Below are 15,719 nucleotides of genomic sequence, written 5' to 3'. Positions count from 1 at the left end.
TTTCCAGAGTTGCAGGGCAGTCTCTGGGCAATGACTGGGAAAACGAAGCTGCAGAGAGAGTAGGAAGAGACAAAAAGAGCTATATGAAAAAGGAGATGGAGATATATGAGAATCACGGTGTGATTCTTGGGGCTGTGCTGTGCAGGGCCAGGAGCTGAACTCTATAGTCCTTATGGGTCCCCTCCAGCTCAGAATATTCCATGATTCCATGATATTGTGTATTGTGCTAAGCCAAGCAAGCTCTGTTTTTGAGCCAAATCAATAAATACTGAAGTGGTGCAAGTGACTGAGCCAGGTTTGACCTTCAGGCACTTCTAGGACTAAGTAATGTTTCAAGGGGAGGGTCTGTCCCACTAAACTTAACACCTGAAGAACCACCACGCTGCTGTCAAAGCATATGAATTCCATTTTCTTTGAAGCTCTTCCAGCCTCAAAGTCCTGCCTGGCAGTTATACACATTTCCAGGTCTAAATTTGTTGGCCTGTCTCTAGACATATGCTGTACGATATGATATGGAGCATTTGGGCATGGATTGCCGTGCAGCAGCGCCGTCTGCTTCCGAGCGCTCACGCTGTGGCACTCTCTGCCTCTTCAGCTCTGGAAAACCTACGGATTAATATTGCCATGTGCAGGAGGCTGCCTCTGTACCTCAGTATGGGCAAGGGAAGGGTAGACCCGAATCCAGAGTTGCTGGAACAGAGCAGGGAGGGGCAGAGTGCAGGACAGGGTGCGTAGTTCTGCCGCCAGAATCGAGGCAGGTCACCCACCTCTCCCATGCTTTTTCTCATAATGTTGACCATAAACATCCCAACATCAGTGAGGAGGACAAGCACTGCTCCTGCAGTCAGGGCGTGGGATGTGGCAAGCTCTGCAGAGTGTGTTAAACCCAGAGTGTGTTAAACCCAGGGTTTCCAACCCTGGAAACCCTGCCTTGCTTTCCAGGGTTGTCCACACCATGAGCCACCCAGGACAGTGGGCTAGGTTTCCTGCTTTCCTCTCCAGCCTTGTTCAGGATCTTTGGACACAAGAATCATTCAGAGTTACAGTGGAGCAGATCAGAAGCTGATTCTGCTTCCCATCAGTAGGTCCCAGTGTGTGCTGGTTTAAAGGTAAACCAGCAGAGGAAATGAACTCAACTCAAAAGAGAGATTGTAAGTCAGAATAACAATTTAATAAAATAATACAATAAGTACGATTATACAAACAATTGGTTTTAACCCACAAAACCCAAATGTATAACCCAGCACCCTGGGGCATGAACAGAGTGGTGTTCTTTGGGCCCCCTGAGTCCAAAGTAAAGGGAGAGGGGAAAAACCTGTTGCTGAGAGTGCTGGTGCAGCCTGGTCAAGAGTGGTGGTTGCATTCCAGTCAAGAGTGGTGGTCTCAGTCTGGTTGAGAGTGGTGATCTGCAGTCTTCCTCTGGATCCCACCAGTGGTTAAAAAAGTTCCAAGACTCCAAGATTATATATCCTCCAGTTCAGGCAGGAATGCCCAGCACTTCCCTCAGGGTGGGGAGCTCCACAAAGGGTGTGAGGACAAGAGCATCCTCCTATCTCACAGGTCTCTTAGCACCTAGTTTACAGCCTGAGGAGTAAGGCTCTATGGGCAGAGGGTGTAAATGGTTCATTGATAACAGTTTCTGGGAAATGGCATGGAAGGCTATAGAATACACAGGTTTGGGTTACACCCATACCATGATGAACTGGTCCCAGATGTTCTAACTAGGACACAGTGTTAACAATCAAGTTTTTATCATGGCAAAGACTGTCCATGGAAAAGCAACCTGCAGACCAGGTTGCACACCCAGACACGGAGGGGTGATGACTGCAGCTCCCAGCACAGCCTGGATGTGAGGGCCTGCTCTGACAACATCCTGCCTTTCCCTTGGCACAGGAACCATCTCTCTGCAGAACTCCCTCCTTGAGGACAGGTTGCAGCAGGGGTCAGGGCCAGATTTCCCTCTTTGGAGTGCACACTGAGGGCCTGACCAGGATGACCACCCCCAGGCACACCCCAAAAGGCTTGAAGGAGCAGACAGAATTTGGACAGGTGGAATCCTGTCAAGCCAACCTACCATTTGGCTTGGAAAGGACATCTGAGGTTCCCACTAGACAGCCAGGCACAAAGCATGGGTCTGGGTCATGAGCAGGGCTACAGACAAAGCCCTGCAGCTCCCACCAGCCAGCAGACCACCCCATCCCTCATGCCATGCCCAGCCCTGGGAGCTCCCTGGGCTCAGGGGGCAGCAGCATCTGGCTGAGTGAGGAAGGAGGTCAATGCAGGAGCTGCTGGCACAGAGATCCCCTCCAGTGTGGAGTCCAGTTTCTGGAGCAGGGAGGTGACAAGGACTGGTTTGGAGGCCAGTTTGGAGATGCTCTTTCCTGTGCCCGGTTCCCTCTTTGGAGAGCTCTCATGGGGAAAAGAGGAAGGGCACACACAGTGCCATGGTCCTGCCTGGGGGTGTTCCCAGCAGCTGCCAGAGAGGCAGAGGTGGCCAAGCCTGACCACCCCTGCATTTCAGGATGAGTGTGGCACCCAGCAAGGTGTCAGTCCCCAGTGACTCCATCCCAGCAACCAGCAACTAGTCTGAGTCAGCTTTGCCTCCCTGGCTGAGCGTGGTGTCCAGTCCAAGGTCTCCACCAGTTTATTACCTGCCCTCTGAGCAATGTATAGGGGGTCTGAGGTTACCTGGCTCCTTGCTGTGCTCTGCTCCTCCTGGTTTGGCCCTGATGGAGCCACAAATGGTGGTGATGGTCTGTGCATCCCTTCTGATGAGTTCTTGCAGCCCAGGGAACTCTACAGTCCTCAGACTGGAAGAAACCAGGGGGTGAGACCAGAACCAGTCCTGTGATCTCCGAGGAGTGCCAGCACTGAGAGCCCTCACCCCTGTTTTGGGGCTAAAGGGGGTCCCCAGCCATAGTGTGAAGTATCAGGAGTCTCCATATCAGGACTTGGCTCCAAGACCCATCTACCAGGAAGTTTCAGCTGAGTGATTCCTGGATCAGGTCTCTGTCCCACTGAAACCACTTCCAAGCCCCAACACCACATCTGCTGGCTCACCCCACCAGCCCTGCACTCGGGGCCACAAGAAGATGAATTCCCCCCTTGAGCCCACCATGCTGCCAAGCCCCCACCTCCCCTGCACACCACTGCCCCTAAAAAAGCCAAAGCCATGTGCCTTGCTCCCAGCTGCTGGAGAACAGCCAGGAAGCACTTCCAGACTGCGTCACCACATTCACGGCCTCTCTCGGGCTATATATAGTTGCGTGACTGCAGGTTTTTCTGGACGTCGAGTTGCTAAAGAACCAGCACTCCCCACTCAAAGCAGAGCACATCCCGGAGGGGAGCTGAGCTGGAAGGGGGAAGCTGAGCTGGAATCGGGGTGCTGAGCGAGCTGAAGGAACCCTGAGCACCCTCCCAGGTATGGTTTGCCCTGCTGACAGGTACCTGTGAGCAACCAGGAATTTTAGCCCTCTCCATCTCCTCAGCAGTGAAGTGCGTGTGTGCAGCCTGGGAGCTTGTGCAGAGCCAATTTTGTTTTGCCATAGCCAGCAGATCTGGAGAGGATGTGAAACTCAGTGCCAAAAGCTGCCTTGCAAGGAGGTCACAGCAAACACGGAGGGAGGAACCGCGGCTGTGCTGAGCATCACATCACACCCCCAGCCTTCCCAGCCACTGTGGTCCCCAGGTTTTTTAGGAGAGTCTGAGCTCAGAGGCACTGACTCAAGCACTGCAGCCTCCCTGTGGTCCCCCGAGGCCCCAGTGCTCCAGACTGGCCTGCAGCACAGCAGGGATGGCACTGAGTGCATCTCTCTGCATCCCACTGGGTCCCTCTGGCTCAGGCACAGCCGGGCAGCTGCCAGACCTTGTGGTTCTCCTTCTGCTTCATTCTGATACCTGGGACTGTCCTGGGATGGGACACATGCCCAGGAGATGCCATGGATGGGGTGTGGGCTCTATCAAACCCCATGTCTTAGTGCAGAAGAGGAGGAGCTCAGAGCAACCTGGTCCAGTGGAAGGTGTTCCTCCCACAGCGGGGGGTTGGAATGAGATGATCTTTAAGGTCCCTTCCAACCCAGGCCATTCTGTGATTCTGTGACATTTGTGCAAAGGTGGAAGACTCCCTATGACTCTCCTCCTTCCCAGAGGAGTTAGGAGCCCTTTCTGTCCATGTCTTGCTGTTTCTATAAAGGCTGTGATTTAATTTGACCCCTGCTATCCTGGACCAGATTTCAGTGATCCAGCAAGGAATTCCAAAGAACCCACAATCCTTTTAGGACCCGTTGCTTTTCAGGCCATGTCCTGGTGTACCAGCTCCTGCAGCAGCTGTTGGTCCAGCCTCTCTCTCCCTGACCTCCTCCTAGTGCTGCTGCCTGTTCACTGCACCCGTGACTGCACTGGCATTGCTGTGAAAAAGCTTGACTAAAAGGTAACTCCAAAAATCACAACAGAGGAAGTGAGGGTGGGGAGGCCCTGGCACAGGTTGCCCAGAGAAGCTGTGCCTGCTCCATCCCTGGAAGTGTCCAAGGCCAGGTTGGACAGGGCTTGGAGCAACCTGGGCTAGTGGAAAGTGTCCCTGCACATGGCTGGGTAGTGGAACAAGATGGCCTATAGGTCCCTTCCAACCCAAATTATTCTAGGATTCTATTATATGATTCTGTGAAGCCAGTTCTGGTGATCCATGGCCTTAGCCTGGCCCAGCCACCTACTTCCAGCCTTCAGGAACCCGAATAGCTGCTTGTTGGAGTTCATCTTGTGAGAAGGTGGAGCAGTCCTGCAGTGTTGCCATTCCTCTGAGCCCACCCATGTTGACCTCATCATAGTGTGGCAGAACACTTCAGGTCAGAGGGGACCCCAGCAGGCCTCTTGTTCAACCTTCTGCTCAAAGCAAGGTCCACTGTAAGATCTCACTGTCCAGTAGGGGCTTGAAAACCTCAGAGGATGGAGATGGCACAGCTTCTCTGGGCAAGCTGCTCATGCTTGGCTGCCTTCATGGAAAAAAGTGTCTTTATCATCAGTCTGAACTTCTCTTTACTTACCTAATACCTGTTGTCTCTGTTCCTCTCACCATACACTGCTCTGAAGAGTCTGGCTGTCTTCTCAATAACCTCCCGTAGGTACTGCATGGCTGCTGTTGGATCCCCCTGCATCCTCCCCTCCTCAAGGATAAATCTCTCACTGCTGCTGTTCTTGCCACCCTGAAAAGGTGAAGAACTGCCTTCAGAAAGAAGAGAAAAGAAAAAAAGAAAGGAGAAAAAAAGGATTAAAGGAAAAAAAAAAAAGAGAACTACTTCAAATTCTTGTGACCCTCTTCATTCCAATCCCACTAAAAGCCAAGGCAGCTCAGAGGATCCCATCCCATCATACTCTGGACTGCTCTAAGAATCAGGAATGACTTACCTCAGTCCAAGGTGTTCCCATCCCTCTGCTGACACTGGATAACACAGGACTGTGAATATTCCCATCCTGGAACACCTCTGAAGGAAAAAAAGCCACTGTCTGCCAGAGTTCAACTTTCTCTAGGGAAGCAGAGATATTTAGTAGGTAAAACAAGGGGAAAGGAGGCTTGAGAGGTCTCAGGTAAATCCCTTAATCCCAGCATGCCTTCATTTTCCATTCTGCTCCTGAGGAACCAGTGGCTGAATGCACAAAACACCTGCACAGAAAGGCAAGTGCTGCCTGATCAACCTCTTCCCCTGGGTGAATCATCTGTTCTGTGCTGATTTCACAGTCCCTCACAGCATGAGACAAACCCAAAAAACAGTGCTCACATAGTCAAGGTGAGCTCTCCAAAAGGTGAGTTATGGTTGTTTCCTGGTTGAAGACAGGATTAAGAAGGGCTGGAGATACAGGATTTAGCTCCATCCATCAGAAGCAGATCTGGGTATCACCATCATCAACAACCATCAACCATCTTCCCTCTGCCTACAACAGTGTCCCTACAGTGTTTCAACCAGCACTGACTGAGGCCAGCCCTGGTCACAGAGGCAGCAGTTCTAGACTTGGCAGCTGTGGGCAGGCAGGTTGGAGACCACGAGTGACTGGGGACATAGAAGGTGTGATGGAAATGTGGTTGAGAGAAGTGTGGAGAGCAGGCATTGTGAGGGGGGACAGGGGATAACCAGATCTGACCAAGCAAGAGCTGACCATGAGCTTTGGATCTGCTGGAGAGAACCAGCTTCCATGACTGAAGGCCATTTGTGAGCCAGCATAAAGGTGAGAGCAATCCAGGAAGCCTTTGGAAGCCACCAGCAAGACTTAAAGAGGGTCAGGAGGTTGTAGGTCTCATCTCAAGCTACTCATTAGCCACAAGGACTCTGGCCTTTCAACCAAACTAATTACTGATTGCTCAAAGGATGACACTTCCCACAGCTGCCAAACTTGCTGACGCTGGGCCCTGGGTGTCTTCTATTCTGGGAAGGGGGAGTGGAGTCTCCTAGTGTGAACTTGTGGAGCTGGGCAAAGCCACACTGGAGCAGAGATAAAGTCAAGGACAGCTGCAACTGCTTGGCAATCGTTCAAAATGAGCCACGAGTCAGTGACTTGGCTATTCTGGGACGAGCTGAGGAGCCAGTGCTGGGGAGGGTGGACTCACAGCCTGCTCACACGTACATGGACTGCAGCAAGCCCGGACCTGAGCAACGCCCAGCACACAGGCACGTTTGTCAGGGACCTGGTCAGGGACTGCAAAGCCCTGTCCTGGTCACCAGGGAGGAGCCATGGCTGTGGATCTGCCTTGGGATTGATCTAGCAGACCTCACAGGGATACAGCAGGGCAGAGCCACACAGAGTCCCCGAAAGGCACAGAGAGAAAGAGCTGCTCCGAGGACTTTTCAACCCTCCAAGTTGCTTGAAATTGGGTCAAAGCCTTCGCCTGAGGCTGGTGTATCCAAGCCCAACTGCTGCTGAAGATTGTAGTGAGCCCAGCGAAGGTTTCCCAAGTCAGAATTTGTTGGGGTTGGGGTGGATGAAGCCTGTGATATTCCCTGAATTCGAAACCAGTGACCAGAGAAATACTCTCAAATCTTGGCCTGAAGCTGGAGCCTGAGTTGTTTATGTGCTGCATTTCCCAGCTTTTGGGTGGGAGCACTGGGGTGGGATGCTCTGATGCGCCCCAGCAAAGGTCTGTTCCCTGCCTCCAGTATTCCCAGCATGGCTGGGACTGACCTGACCCCACCACACAGCCCAGTACAGGTCACTTCCAGAGCTGCAAGACTCAGAGAGACAATTAAGCTCGTTGGGAGCTCACCCAAAGGACACCAGGCCTTTTGAGGTCACTCACTGCATATGCTGGAAAGCAGATATGATCTCATTAGGCAAATATTTATGATCAATATTGTCCACTCCCTGGCAATGAACAGCATCACTTGGAGCAAGAAGCTCTCCAGGGATGGATGTGGGTTGACACAAGAGCCTGGGTTGACTCTGAACCTCTGCTCACCTGGCTTGAAAACACCTACAGTTATCCTAAATACTTTTTTCACGATTCACCAGGAGATTAATTAACTGCTTGGAAACCCCAGACATTAATTATTGATTATGCAAAAGATTTTGTTCATCACAGTTGCTGAGCTTGTCAGAGTGCTGTGGGACAGAATGGCCGAGGACATCAGGATGGAAGGGGAGTCTGGATAAGCCCTGGAGAGTGGATTTGCCACTCGCTTCCCACAGTGGGGCCTCTCTGCAAGGTAGAACAGCTCAAAAACAGGGGCTGAGCGTGGCAGCCCAACTCAAACACAGCCTGCCCCGAGGGGCAGGGAACTGAGGCAGAGGACGGCGTGACCCGTCCAGGGAGCAGATCCAGGACTCCCTGCACCCTGGGGCTGATGGATGGGGCTGCCTCCGGGGCGTGCGGAGGGGAGATAACCCAGCATCGCCTCCCCCTCGCCGGCTCCACCGCGGCACCCAAGGCGCTCCGGGAGGAGAGGGGTCCCAGCGGCCCCTCCTCGCCCCGGCTCCCCGGGCAGGGCGAGCCGGCAGCCGCGGGTGGCAGTGATAAACCTCCTGCAACGCCCGGCAATTAATCTTGTGCAGCGGTGAGTCAGAGTCACCCGGAGCTTCCTCCCCTCACCCAGAACCAGCCACGGCCGTCTCCAGAAGATCTCGGCTCCGGGGAACCTGCAGATGCCACTGGGCTCAGGGAGAGGGATGTTTTTTTGTGCTGTGCCATCACTGAGAGGTACCAGATCCCCCTCTGCATCTCTCAGCTGCGCCTGAGGGAGATGAGACCCACTGATATCCACATGCGCTGGTGTATCTCCGCAGAGGAGTGGGGTGCTTTAGCCTCAGCCATGGGGAAAGCGAGAGGGAAATGCCATCCTCATGATAAAGCTTCAAATAAAGAGGTGTCAAAAGCCAGAGGGGGTGGAGGCGGCAGGAAGGACCTAAATAAAGCCCCCGAGAAGGAGTCGGCATGTTTAATTCCCACCAGGAAAATGCCCCCGCGCATTTCCCTCCGCCCCGTTCTCCCCCCCAGATCCGCGGTGCTCCCCAAACTTTGCCAAGCTTTCCCGGGGAAAAAGCCTCTTCCCGCCTTGCCCTAGGCATGAATGCAGTTTGCAGTTTTAACAGCAGATGTCTCTCCTATTATGATTTATAAAAATGCTTAAAATAAATAATGCAAACATATTTACAGGAATGAATTCCCGCTCCCGAGCGCGTTTGTCACTCGGAGGCTCCCGAGCAGGAGCGACTCGCCGCCTGAGTGCCTCCCGCACAGCCTCCCCGCCGCCCCCTCCCGCCGGCGCTGCGGCGGCTGCCAGGAGCCCAGGGCAGGGTGGCCAAATCCCAAATCCACCCCCCCGACTCACACACACCCTCCCCCGAACGCCGGGTCCGGGCCCACACCAGCGCTTCCATACAGATACGTTGTATAATCAACGTGTTAAATATTTAAAATGGTCGTGCAGGAGAGCTGGCCCGGCGGTGCCTGATTTCACACATCCTCACAATTTCACGGACCTCTGGGCTTACGTTTCTTGGCAAATAATGAAAGGCGGTGGGAGCCCCCTTTCCTCGAAGGGCGCGCTGGGGAGGTTTTGCCCTGGCCGCAACTCCTTCAAACGCGATGCGACTCGTGCAGCGCCTCTCCCACCTCCGCGCCCAGCCATGTCCAATGCTTTTAAGCGTGACCTTCGCGCGGGGCGGATGCAGCCGTCACGCCGCCGAGGTGACTCAAAGGCAGAGCGGGGGGCCGGGGAAGGGGGGGCACGGCCGGGGGGGGGGGGGGGGGCAGCTGCCGCTTCCAGCGGAGCAACTTTTCCATGGCCGTTTTCCCGCAGCCCCGCTCTTTTCCGGCGTGGCGCACACAAAGAGCCGGGCGTACCTGCGGTGATGCGAGTGGCCCAATTACCGCTCCCGCACCCAGCCTGGCCGTTTCCATAGCTTCGCAGCACAGCGCCTTCCCTCTCCCGAGGCCACCGGAGCAGGACCCGGCGTCTTATCAGCGATCATCCTGCCACGCAGCGCTCCTCCGGGCCCTACCTGCCGACGGCCAGTCTCGCTGGCAACGCAGGATAATATCTTTTTCCCACCAGAGCCGTGCAACGATTTCTTCCCGCTGTAATTTTGTCTGGCTTCCAAAGCCGCTTGCATAACCGGGGCCGAGGGAGCAGAGCACAAAGCAGGGCAGCTGCGGGAGCTCCCCGGAGCAGGGGATGGGGTGAGAGGCTGTCCCAGCCACGAGGGGCTCTGGTGCTCCGATCCTGCCTAAGGAAGGGCAAGAGGAGACATATAAAAGGGCTATTGGGTCTCCCTGGCCAAACCTCACCTGCTACCTGTGAAGCTGAGCAGGGAGTACGAGGAGATGGAGGGCAGGATTTCCCCCCACTATGGGCCAGATCCTGCCTGGGTGAGAGCATCATGGGAGCCCAGAACCACACCCTCTCAAAATTGGCACAGATTTTGGGCTAAAAAGCCTGCTTCAGATGGAGAAGGGGTGTTTGTGGCCTCCTGAAGGGGTGACATGCTCAGTGTTCTGTTTTCTCTGAGGTTGCCTTGGCAAGGAGCAGGAGCACTGGGCATGCAAAGGCATGGGGTGTCTCTGCTGGGACCTGTGTCATGGTGGAGAGGCCCATTCCAGCTGGGACAAGCAGGAAAATAAAGAACTGAACACCCTGACATTTTCCCAGTGAGGGTCCTGCATCCTTCCCCACCTCAACCAGAGCCACGGCCAGTGCTGCACATCCCACCCACCCTGCCTCCACTTCTCAGCTCCAGAGCTGGATCCACGGGCAAAGCCAGCAGGGACAATTACCTGGCACAAGCAGGTTGAGCCCATCTCCTGGCCAGAGGACCATGGCTGCACTGCCAGCCATCCCCCCAGCACAGCCCAGCAGGGTGGTAGCAGCACACACAGTAAAGGTTGCTCAGCGCTCAGCAGCCCCCGGGTGATGATGTAGGAAGGGCAGCCCCCGTCATGGATCCATCCACAACTTCCCAGCCAGGCTGGAATTGTTCACACTAATAGTTTATCCACCGAAATCTCTATTTTCAGAGAGACTCTAATTATTTCTCTCTGGTGACCAGCAGTGGGACCCAAGGGAACAGCATGAAGCTGTGTCAGGGGAGGTTTAGTTTAGATGTGAGGAAAAGGTTCTTCCCTCAGAGGGTAGTCAGGCACTGAACAGGCTCCCCAGGGAAGTGGTTGTGGTCCCAAGCCTGGCAGATCTCAAAATGTGATTAGACAACACTCTCAGGCACAGGGTGGGATTGTTGGGGTGTCCTGTGCAGGGCCAGGAGTTGGACTTGATGATCCTTGTGGGTCCCTTCCAACTCAGGATACTCTGTGATTCCATGATTCTCTGATTTGCAAATTTGGGCTGCATCTGAAAGGACAAGGAACATCTGTTATCTTGGGATAAGCAAAGTGTTTATTTTTTACTTCTGTGGTATTAGAGGAACTTTGCAACTTTTCACTTGCCATCTAGAAAAGTCATTTATATCAACAGTGGGTAAAACCAAGGGCCTCCTGCTGTTGAAGAAACACTTTTTTTTTGTTTCAGAAAGAATATCTAGAACAGTTCATTTTGGGTCGACCCAAAGTGATTTCTTTCCCCTGGGTTTTTGATTTAACAGCCCAAACAATACAACCCCACTTATTCTCCCAGTCCAAGGGTACTTTTTGCCACAGATCAGCTGCCTGCTTGAAATTTTCCATGCTTTGTGGCTGAGTCAGACTACATTTTTCTCTCCTTAATTTAAGCAAAAACTCATTTCTGAGAAGACAGTTTTGCCCACCAAGCAGGACCACGAAGCTTTCCCACTGCCTTGCCTGGAATCGAGAATGAGGTGGCTGTGCTGGACCCTGCTCCGTTTCCCAAGGAGCTGCACACACACTCGGGGGAATTACCAGCCCCTGGAAATGGTTGTTTGCAGAGTAGTTTGCACACTGGCAGTGCCACAGAATACGCTCAACTTCTGGAAAACAGGGATCTCCCAAGGAGCAGAGGGCAGCCCAGCAGGTGATGCCCAGGGAAGGGACTCAGGCAGGGTCCGTAGGGGTGAGATGCTCCCAGTCCTGGTGCTGTGGCTCAAGGGCTTTGCAAGATGGAGGTGGGATGTTTGTATTTTCTGTTCTTTCTTACTTTTTTTGCCCTAATCTCCCTCTGCCAGGTTTGAAAGCTGCACCTGCAGGACAGTTCAAACTCTGGTGTGAACTCCCTGCTTCACACCTCGCTACTGGAGCATCCTCCTGGATCCCACCGGGGGCAAATGGAGGTGATGATGGCCCGTCATACATGGAGATTGCAGGCAGAACAGCTTCCTCCAGGACCTTCCACCATCAGAAGGGATTCACTTCCCACCAGAGCTCCACAGGCAGGTGGAGGGAGGCAGGGGCTACCTGGCGAAGCAAACAATGGCTCACCGAGACCAAACACATCCATAGGACCCTGAAGGAGGAAGAGGACAAGGCTGACAAACTCAAGAGTTCTCATGTCCCAGTACAGCCACGTTTTCTAAGCTATATTCCCAAATTGTCCCATGTGCCCATCCCAGGAGCACCTGGGTGCAGTCAGGGCTTGCTGGCTCTGCCAGATGTGCCAGGCCTGTGCCTGCCCTCCAGGAAGGCTGCAGAGGGCAAGCCCCAGGACAGGTCTGCAGCCTCCTGGGCTGACACCCATCTGTGCTGGGCAGCAAAGGCACATCCACCCCTGCCTGCACCCACAGCACCTGCCTCGCCGAGATGGGACAGGCTGTGACCCGATTGTGGGAGGAACAAAAAGGCTCCCGGGCAGCAAATGCACCAGCCCAGGTTGTGCTGGGTGTCAGCTCAGCTCTGCTCGGCCCAGACATGACTCAGGACACCCAGCACACTCCTTGGGGACAGCTGGAGCAGCAGAGACATGGCAACTTAGGTCCATTTCCCTCTTTTCCCTGCCCACCTGGAGCTCTGCCACGGCCAAGAAGGGAAGAGATGCCCCAAAAATGTGACTAGAATACAAATGTGATGTTCAGACTGTGGCAGTGGCTGTAACCCAGTTTGAACTCTCCAGCCACAGAGGTCCATCCTGCACTGCAGGCAGCAGGGATGAGACCAGCCTGGCTGACAAACCCTCCCTGCAGCCCCAGCTCTCCACCACCAGCCCACTGGGGAGCTTCTGCCAGTTGCTGCCTGTACCCTTTTGCTTGCCCACAGAGCTTTCCTGCCTGTGCCACAGCCCGCAGCCCTTGGCATCCCCATGGCACGGCAGAGGTTGCTGGCAGTGCCTGTCTGAGCAGATGCTGAAGGAGAGGGAGTAGCCCACATGTGGTCATGCCTGGGAGAGATCCAGGCCACTGGGTTTGGTCACGTTGGAGAGCAGAGTCAGGGATGTGGATGTGAGAAATCCAACGGCTCTGAGGACAGGGTGGCTGCATCCCCAGGCAGCGAGAGAGTGCCAGGGCTGGACACCCCTGCCCCTGAGGGGGCTGTGTCTTGGGAGGTCCTCACCTGCCTCCAGCACTTTGGCTCTGAAAAGGGCCAGAAACCTCAGGAAAGGCTTCTGTGTATCCCGTGGAGCAGGACCACCCGGCCCTCTTCACCCTTGGCCCCCTTTCCATAGAAATTACCACCCTGCACTCACTCAGCTCCAGCACCACAGAGCTCAGCTGGAGAGTTTCCTCTGGTTTTCCAAACTCAACACACCTGAGCAGCAATTTGGGATGAGGCAGAAGAGCTGCACTGGACTGTTGGCATCCACGAGGCAGGACTGAGGTCCCTGGGATGCAGCATCCATGTGCAAGCACCCACATGTGAGCCAGACCTTTCTCACAGGAGTTGTACCTACTCCAGTCATGGTTTTGGGGGCATCTTGTCCTGCTTCAGACGTGGGACTTGTCCATGGCTAGAAGGATGCTCCATGGTGCTGTGGGCAGCAGAGGCTTTGCCCAGGTCTATAAGGTGCCTATTCCTGGGCTGGGAGAGGGGCCTGAGCAGGGCTTTGCTCTCCAGCCTGGGCAACCCATTGAGAAGGAAAGGGGAAGAGGAGAAGACTGGTTGTAAAGAGAGGCTGCTGCAGATCTGCTCAACCAGGGCTGTGGCAGCACTGGGGTGTGTGTTAAGAACTGGCTTCCCCAAGTTTAGGAGGCTGAGAGATGCGTGGAATAAATTACTTGTGACACTGACTCCTACACTTCCAGACTCACACGGGATTTAGCCACCAGACTCCCAGTTAAGTCAGCACCAGTTATTAAGGTCAGGAGAAGTCGGGTGGCTAAATCCTATCTGGGGCTGCGGCACAGGGCTGTGCCAGTCTGAGGAGGCATCCTGGTGCTCCGGGGGGATGTGTCCCCCAGCACCACTCCCCAACACCCAGAGCAGCCTGGGAGTGCTCCCATTGCAGGCTGGCAGTCAAATAAACAAATTGTCCATTATTGCATCCAGTTCCTTCATGGGGATATTTGGGAGAGGAGAGAGAAGGGAGGAGGGAGGAGAGAGGAGAGAGGAGAAAGGAAAGAGGAGAGAGAAGAGAGAAGAGGAAAGGCAGACCTTGCCCTGATCTGGGAACAGCCTGGTTTGTTTTGCTGCTGGTTTCTGAGTGGTTTCACTTATTCCTTTCCTCCTCCAGTACCTGAGGTTTCAAATGCTCCAGGGAGATGTCTCCATTAACCACAGTTTTCCTTGGCAGTTATATTTCATTATAGTCTCTCTTCCCACTAATCTTTCCCAGCTTTTGTTGTTGTTGTTTTTATTGTGATGATTTTTCACAAACCCCTTTGTTTCCAGCTGTACTTAACCTGGCCATGTCCCTTTAAATACCACAGCCTGGGCAGAATAGGGGATCAGTCCTTTGACAGGAGCTAAAGTCCTGTTTGATCTGGATTAGATGCTGATTTTGCTTACCAGACTAAAGACCGAGGGGGACCACGCAGTGCCTGTGTTTGCACAAACCTGCCTGGTCGCATTCCTCTTCCTCCCCGTGTCCAGCCGAAGGGGTGAGCGCGGGGCTGTGCACACAGCTTGAAATCCAAGCGGATAAACGGTCACTTTGTCTGGAGACGTAAGAAAATGGAGGTGGGAGGACGGAGGCGGCAGTTCTGTGCTGTGCTGGAGAGGTGGCTCGGGGTGCAGAGCCTCCCCAGGGTGAGAGCAGGTCAGCACCCATCGCTGGGATGCCCCTGGACATCCCACAGCCCTCGGCACTGCTCACCCTGGAGGGCCAGACTCTGTCTTGCTGCCCATCTTTGCCACTTGAGGCTTAAATGTGGGTGCCTAATGGCCCATCTCATGGTGGGACTGGCAGGATGTGGGGGCACCAAGAGACCTCAGCTGCTCCCCCCACCCAACAGATTGTGTTTTCTCCAAGGACTCCCATTCCTGCTCTGTCCTTTCCCACTCTCATCTCCCGCCTCTTCTCCTGCCCTTTTGTCTCATTCTTCTGCCCTAAGGACAAGTGTTCTCCCTTTCCCCCTGCACTCCCCATCCCCTGATGTCTAGCCCTACCCTGACCCCTTCCCCCAGCTCGGTGTCCCCCAAGCCCCCAGAGGCACCACTGTCCCCGCAGCAGCATCCCCTGCCACGCTCCTGCTTCTTCTGGAAGGGACCACAGCCGAGCCCTGCTCCAGGAGAGGTGACAGGGGCACCAGGCAGCTCAGGCGCTCCCCGGGCTGGAGCCGGGGGGGCCGGGAGCCCCCGTCACACGCACGTACTTGCAGCAAAGCCAATTCCTACCTCCCCCTGCGGCTGTCTCGGTGGAGAAATGTCAGGACTCAGGGCAGGGCAGCGAACCGTGCTGCCGGTGGGAGCCCTCCCGGCCCACACAGCAGCAGGAGCTGGAGCTCAGGGCAAGGGCAGTGCCTGCGCCCCGTCCCTCGCTGCAGGGAGTGGGGAGCACACAGGCCAGATCTGTGTTTCACCCCACCTGCCCCAGTTAAAAGCACCGGGAAAACCCTGGAGCAAAGCCCCTGCGTGGCGGCAAGAAGGGTGTCTCTTGCTCAGGGAGGCAGAGTCTTGCTGGAGGAGCATCTCCCATGGGGCTGGTGCCCTGGTTGCCTGGCAGTGGGAGATGTGTGCCCGTGATGGCAAGGCAGAGGGTTGCTCCCACATGAGTGAGAGCTTCCAGAGGGTGACAGGGCACAGCTGAGAGGTGCTGAGCTGTGCTGAGCACTCCTGCTCACTGTCCAGCACGGTCCAGCTCTGCCAGAGAGAGGTGCAGGACCTGTGAGGCCTTCACAGGCATCAGTCTCCTGCCTGGTCCACTCCCAGAGCTGGAAAACTAATTCTGCTGGAGGTGGGGAGG

General features: G+C 54.7%; 1 long non-coding RNA gene across 2 annotated transcripts; it reads right to left on the bottom strand.

Moving 5' to 3' along the window:
- Nucleotides 1–1,508: 1,508 nt before the first annotated feature.
- LOC108502591 lies at nucleotides 1,509–9,105 on the bottom strand. 2 transcript variants are annotated; one of them, XR_001876525.1, is made up of 3 exons: nucleotides 8,962–9,105; nucleotides 5,401–5,477; nucleotides 1,509–5,218 (listed from the first exon to the last, which is right to left on the bottom strand). It is a non-coding gene; the product is annotated as an uncharacterized LOC108502591 (long non-coding RNA). The 2 variants fall into 2 exon arrangements; XR_001876526.1 differs by having other exon boundaries at nucleotides 1,509–5,214.
- Nucleotides 9,106–15,719: the final 6,614 nt, after the last annotated feature.

Source organism: Lepidothrix coronata, unplaced genomic scaffold, assembly GCF_001604755.1.
Source record: "Lepidothrix coronata isolate B3197 unplaced genomic scaffold, Lepidothrix_coronata-1.0 Scaffold121, whole genome shotgun sequence".
Taxonomy (NCBI): domain Eukaryota; kingdom Metazoa; phylum Chordata; class Aves; order Passeriformes; family Pipridae; genus Lepidothrix; species Lepidothrix coronata.
The sequence above is the reverse complement of the archived record's forward strand: the minus strand, read 5'-3'. Positions and strand labels throughout refer to the sequence as shown.